Below are 6,791 nucleotides of genomic sequence, written 5' to 3'. Positions count from 1 at the left end.
ACTGCTGGCATCTGCATTGCTGCTGCCATGAGCATGGCACAGCAGGTAAAAGATTGCTTTTCCTTGTGTGACACAGGAGCTCTTGACTTGACAGCTAGAGGGATGTAAAAGAAAGAGCTGCAACCTCTGCCAGACATGGCAAAGGTGAGTGGGATGTTGTTTCAGTTGCTGCTGATGGCAGGAAGGACTGTAAGGATGGAAAGGCTGGTGTTTGCCATGGGCAGGGAAACACATCTGGTTTTCATCTTCTCTTTGTTTTCCAGAAAAAGAGGAGAGTGTGCCTGCAATATGGACCCCTCCTGCCCTTTGCTGCTCAGAGGGAGAAATGTTCCAGCTCCTAGAAGGACATCAGGACAAAGATATGTAATGAAAATAAGTCCAGGCTGGCAGTCCTTGTGGGCATCAGCTGCTGGCATCTGCATTGCTGCTGCCATGAGCATGGCAAAGGAGGTAAAAGATTGCTTTTCCTTGTGTGACACAGGAGCTCCTGACTTGAAAGCTAGAGGTATGCAATACAAAGAGCTGCAACCTCTGCCAGACATGGCAAAGGTTAGTGGGATGTTGTGTCAGTTGCTGCTGATGTCAGGAAGGACTGTAAGAATGGAAAGGCTGGTGTTTGCCATGGGCAGGGAAACACATCTGATATCATCTTCTCTTTGTTTTCCAGAAAAAGAGGAGAGTGTGCCTGCAACTTGGACACCTCCAGCCCTTTGCTGCTCATAGGGAGAAATGTCCCAGCTTCTAGAAGGACATCAGGACAAAGATATGTAATGAAAATAAGAGCAGGCTGGCTGTCCTTGTGGGCATCAGCTGCTGGCATCTGCATTGTTGCTGCCATGAGCATGGCAACGCAGGTAAAAGATTGCTTTTCCTTGTGTGACAGAGGAGCTCTTGACTTGACAGCTAGAGGGATGTAATAGAAAGAGCTGCAACCTCTGGCAGACATGGCAAAGTTGAGTGGGATGTTGTTTCAATGAGTGCTGATGTCAGGAGGAATGTAAGGATGGAATGGCTGGTGTTTGCCATGGGCAGGGAAACACATCTGGTTTTCATCTTCTCTTTGTCTTTGTGTGCCAGAAAAAGAGGAGAGTGTGCCCTAACCTTGGACCCCTCCTGCCCTCTTCTGCTGAGATGGAGAAATGTTCCAGCTTCTAGAAGGACATCAGGAGAAAGATATGTAATGAAAATAAGTCCAGGCTGGCTGTCCTCGTGGGCATCAGCTGCTGGCATCTGCATTGCTTCTGCCATGAGCATGGCACAGCAGGTAAAAGATTGCTTTTCCTTGTGTGACACAGGAGCTCTTGACTTGACAGCTAGAGGGATGTAAAAGAAAGAGCTGCAACCTCTGGCAGACATGGCAAAGGTGAGTGGGATGTTGTTTCAGTTGCTGCTGATGGCAGGAAGGACTGTAAGCATGGAAAGGCTGGTGTTTGCCATGGGCAGGGAAACACAGCTGGTTTTCATCTTCTCTTTGTGTGCCAGAAAAAGAGGAGAGTGTGCCGGCAACTTGGACCTATCCTGCCCTTTTCTGCTGTGATGGTGAAATGTCCATGCTTCTAGAAGGACATCAGGACAAAGATATGTAATGAAAATAAGTCCAGGCTGGCTGTCCTTGTGGGCATCAGCTGCTGGCATCTGCATTGCTGCTGCCATGAGCATGGCAAAGGAGGTAAAAGATTGCTTATCCTTGTTTCACTCTAGAACTCTTGACTTGACAGCTAGAGGGATGTAATATAAAGAGCTGCAACCTCTGGCAGACATGGCAAAGGTGAGTGGGATGTTGTTTCAATTATTGCTGATGTCAGGAAGGACTGTAAGGATGGAAAGTCTGGTGTTTGCCATGGGCAGGGAAACACATCTGGTTTTCATCTTCTCTTTGTTTTCCAGAAAAAGAGGAGAGTGTGCCTGCAACTTGGACACCTCCAGCCCTTTGCTGCTCAGAGGGAGAAATGTCCAAGCTTCTAGAAGGACATCAGGACAAAGATATGTAATGAAAATAAGTCCAGGCTGGCTGTCCTTGGGGCATCAGCTCCTGGCATCTGCATTGCTGCTGCCATGAGCATGGCACAGCAGGTAAAAGATTGCTCTTCCTTGTGTGACACAGGAGCTCTTGACTTGAAAGCTAGAGGGAAGCAATAGAAAGAGCTGCAACCTCTGCCAGACATGGCAAAGGTGAGTGGGATGTTGTTTCAATGAGTGCTGATGGCAGGAAGGACTGTAAGGATGGAAAGGCTGGTGTTTGCCGTGGGCAGGGAAACACATCTGGTTTTCATTTTCTCTTTCTCTTTGAGTGCCAGATAAACAGGGGAGAGTGTGCCCTCACCTTGCAACTCTCCTGCCCTCTGCTGCTGAGAGGGAGAAATGTCCCAGCTTCTGGAAGGACATCAGGACAAAGATATGTAATGAAAATAAGTGCAGGCTGGCTGTCCTTGTGGGCATCAGCTGCTGGCATCTGCATTGCTGCTGCCATGAGCATGGCACAGCAGGTAAAAGATTGCTTTTCCTTGTGTGACAGAGGAGCTCTTGACTTGACAGCTAGAGGGATGTAATAGAAAGAGCTGCAACCTCTGCAGACATGGCAAAGGTGAGTGGGATGTTGTTTCAATGAGTGCTGATGTCAGGAGGACTGTAAGGATGGAAAGGCTGGTGTTTGCCATGGGCAGGGAAACACATCTGGTTTTCATCTTCTCTTTGTTTTCCAGAAAAAGAGGAGAGTGTGCCCTAACCTTAGACCCGTCCTGCACTTTGCTGCTCATAGGGAGAAATGTCCATGCTTCTAGAAGGACATCAGGACAATGATATGTAATGAAAATAAGTGCAGGCTGGCTGTCCTTGTGGGCATCAGCTGCTGGCATCTGCATTGCTGCTGCCATGAGCATGGCAAAGGAGGTAAAAGATTGCTTTTCCTTGTGTGACACAGGAGCTCTTGACTTGACAGCTAGAGGGATGCAATAGAAAGAGCTGCAACCTCTGCCAGACATGGCAAAGGTGAGTGGGATGTTGTTTCAGTTGCTGCTGATGGCAGGAAGGACTGTAAGGATGGAAAGGCTGGTGTTTGCCATGGGCAGGGAAACACATCTGGTTTTCATCTTCTCTTTGTTTTCCAGAAAAAGAAGAAAGTGTGCCTGACTTGGACCCCTCCTGCCCTCTGCTGCTCATAGGGATAAATGTCCAAGCTTCTAGAAGGACATCAGGACAAAGATATGTAATGAAAATAAGTCCAGGCTGGCTGTCCTTGTGGGCATCAGCTGCTGGCATCTGCATTGCTACTGCCATGAGCATGGCAAAGCAGGTAAAAGATTGCTTTTCCTTGTGTGACACAGGAGCTCTTGACTTGACAGCTAGAGGGATGCAATAGAAAGAGCTGCAACCTCTGGCAGACATGGCAAAGGTGAGTGGGATGTTGTTTCAGTTGCTGCTGATGTCAGGAAGGACTGTAAGTATGGAAAGGCTGGTGTTTGCCATGGGCAGGGAAACACGTCTGCTTTTCATCTTCTCTTTCTGTGCCAGAAAAAGAGGAGAGTGTGCCTGAAACTTGGACCCCTCCTGCCCTCTGCTGCTCATAGGGAGAAATGTCCATGCTTCTAGAAGGACATCAGGACAAAGATATGTAATGAAAATAAGTCCAGGCTGGCTGTCCTTGTGGGCATCAGCTGCTGGCATCTGCATTGCTGCTGCCATGAGCATGGCACAGCAGGTAAAAGATTGCTTTTCCTTGTGTGACACAGGAGCTCTTGACTTGAAAGCTAGAGGGATGCAATAGAAAGAGCTGCAACCTCTGCCAGACATGGCAAAGGTGAGTGGGATGTTGTTTCAATGAGTGCTGATGTCAGGAAGGACTGTAAGGATGGAAAGGCTGGTGTTTGCCATGGGCAGGGAAACACATCTGGTTTTCATGTTCTCTTTCTCTTTGTGTGCCAGAAAAAGAGGAGAGTGTGGATGCAACTTGGACCCCTCCTGCCCTCTTCTGCTGAGATGGAGTAATGTTCCAGCTTCTAGAAGGACATCCGGACAAAGATATGTATTGAAAATAAGTCCAGGCTGGCTGTCCTTGTGTGCATCAGCTGCTGGCATCTGCATTGCTGCTGCCATGAGCATGGCACAGCAGGTAAAAGATTGCTTTTCTTTGTGTGACACAGGAGCTCTTGACTTGACAGCTAGAGGGATGCAATAGAAAGAGCTGCAACCTCTGCCAGACATGGCAAAGGTGAGTGGGATGTTGTGTCAGTTGCTGCTGATGGCAGGAAGGACTGTAAGGATGGAAAGGCTGGTGTTTGCCATGGGCAGGGAAACACATCTGGTTTTCATTTTGTCTTAATCTTTCAGTGCTAGATAAATAGAGGAGTGTGTGCCCTCACCCTGGACCCTTCCTGCCCTCTTCTGCTGAGATGGAGAAATGTTCCAGCTTCTAGAAGGACATCAGGACAAATTTATGTAGTGAAAATAAGTCCAGGCTGGCTGTCCTTGTGGGCATCAGCTGCTGGCATCTGCATTGGTGTTGCCATGAGCATGGCACAGCACGTAAGGGATTTCTTTTCCTTGTGGGACAGCTGTTAAGCCATTCTGATTCACCCTTTGCATCCACAGCATATAGTTTTTCCCACACTGCTGTTTCTATCCAGCAATGTGCATATGTGCAGTGCTACAGAGGTTGGTGGCCCTGCCTGTGGCAGGGAGTTGGAGATTCCTGATCCTTGAGGTCCCTTCCAACCCGGGCCATTCTGTGTGTGTGTTTGTGACTGGGTAAATACCAATTGTTGCTAGGTCAGCAGATATACTGCTAATTATTGAACATCTGACAGCTCCTTATCAACACTTGGCTACTATTTCTGGACACCTGCTCATCCCTGAATAGAGAGAAGTTTGGAAGGAGGACAGGGGGGAGTCTCTTGATGCCTGCCTGTTGCATCCCAACCTGCCCACAGAGTGAGTCAGTTCGGCCTTGTGTGGAGGCCCTGGCTTCTTTGGAGTCTGTGTTTCTTTTGCTGAGCTTCTCCTATCCAAACAGAATGGCCTTACAACATGCTTTCTGGTCCTTAATGCTATACCCATGCAGTTTGTAACTATTACAGTTCTGTAAGTGAGAATTGATCACATGATTGAACAACTGTATTTCTAAAATATGTTATGAAATAACTTCTTTTTACTAATACTAATACTAATAAAGTCTTTCTACTTTTTCAAACTGTTTCTAAGGGCAAATTACAAAACACATGGTGCTGTACTACTTCACAGCAATCCCACATTTGATAGCCAGTGCAGAATCAACATTCCATCCTACAGCATTAGCTAGTTCAGAGGTACCAGACGTGTATCTGGATGTGGCTGTTGTGCATAACTGGGGCTGAGGGATCAGAAATGACAGCTCCACTCTTGGAGACCACAGAACTAAAATGGAAAGATAAAATAGTTGCAGGGCAATTGTTCTCTGTGCCTGAAGCAGGGACCGATTTATGGGGGAGAGATTTAACAGTTAAATGAGGATTACAGCTGCATGTCTGTGAAACAGATATCAGGGGTCAATGAATGTGTTAACAGCTGTGATGAAGAAGAAATGAATCCAGAGGTGTGGGCAGGGGAAGGAAATCGGGGTGGACTCACAATTTTCCCTTACAAAGAACTGCCCAAGGAGGGAGTGGAGCTGTGAAACAGCAACAATATCCCATAGCCTTAGAAGGGAGAGTGGGTCTAAAAGCTGTAACACAGACACTGGTTAAGGATGTCTTCTGGAACCTTGTCTGTGGCCTTATAACACCCCAATCCTGTCGGCACGGAAGGCAGACGGCACGTATCGGCTGGTGCAAGATGTAAGGAAATGACTGAACCCGTTCTCAAAAGACAGCCTGTGGTTCCTAACCCCTATACCCTAATGAGTCAGATCCCACACGGACAGCAGTGGTTTGGTGTGAGAGACCTCAAAGATGCTTTCCGGACAGCCTCTGGACTCAGAGAGAAATGGCTGTGTTTGTATGAGGACACATTGTAATCCTATCGTGATTCATGATGATACTGTAGATACTGGAACTCGTGCTAATCCTTGTCTTTGCAGCATTTGAAGCAAGCAGCTGGTGCTGCTGTCATGCAGAAAGCTCCCTTCCAACCACTCAGCAAGCATTTGGATGAGACAGCTTCCTGCTGGGGAGCCCTCCGGCATCACTGCTGCCTCCTCCAGAACCATACCTGCAGATGCTTCAGAGCTCTTCAGCATGGACTTCCTTCCTCCCATCAGCAGCTGCTCCTGCACTGACCTTCATTCACACTGGGATACCATCTGCTTCCAGCAGGAGCTGACCTGCGAGACAGAGAAAGGAAACGTGGGATGAGCACTAATGCAGAAGCACAAGGCTGTGTCACCACCACGTCTTGCAGCCTTGGGAAGTCAGCTGCAACTGCAGCCTTGGTCAGAATTACAACGGGCACCGTAAATTAAGTGTGACCTCTGAAGTTGTTGCCATGATCAGAAATAGACGCTGAAATCGCTCACATAACTGTCGGTGGTTCCCTCCAAATTCTTTTGCTTTGGGGAACAGATGGACTCGGAATGGAAGGACACGAGAAAAATGACATCTGTTTGAGCTCAGCAGACTTGAGAGGTGGGCCTGGGTGAACCTCATGAGGTTCAGCACAGCCAAGTGCAAGGTTTGGCATTTGGGCCGGAGGAATCCCAGGCATTCTTTTGTCATCGTGGTGGTTTCCAATAGACCCCAACAATGAGACATCAGGTCGCCGTGTGGGCTCCTGGGTGACACTGCCATTTCCCAGCCATTGCAGCCTAGGGGCAAATAAAGTAA

Source organism: Phasianus colchicus, chromosome Z (genome assembly GCF_987193195.1).
Source record: "Phasianus colchicus chromosome Z, bPhaCol1.hap1.1, whole genome shotgun sequence".
Lineage (NCBI taxonomy): Eukaryota > Metazoa > Chordata > Aves > Galliformes > Phasianidae > Phasianus > Phasianus colchicus.
This window is presented reverse-complemented; position numbering follows the sequence as displayed.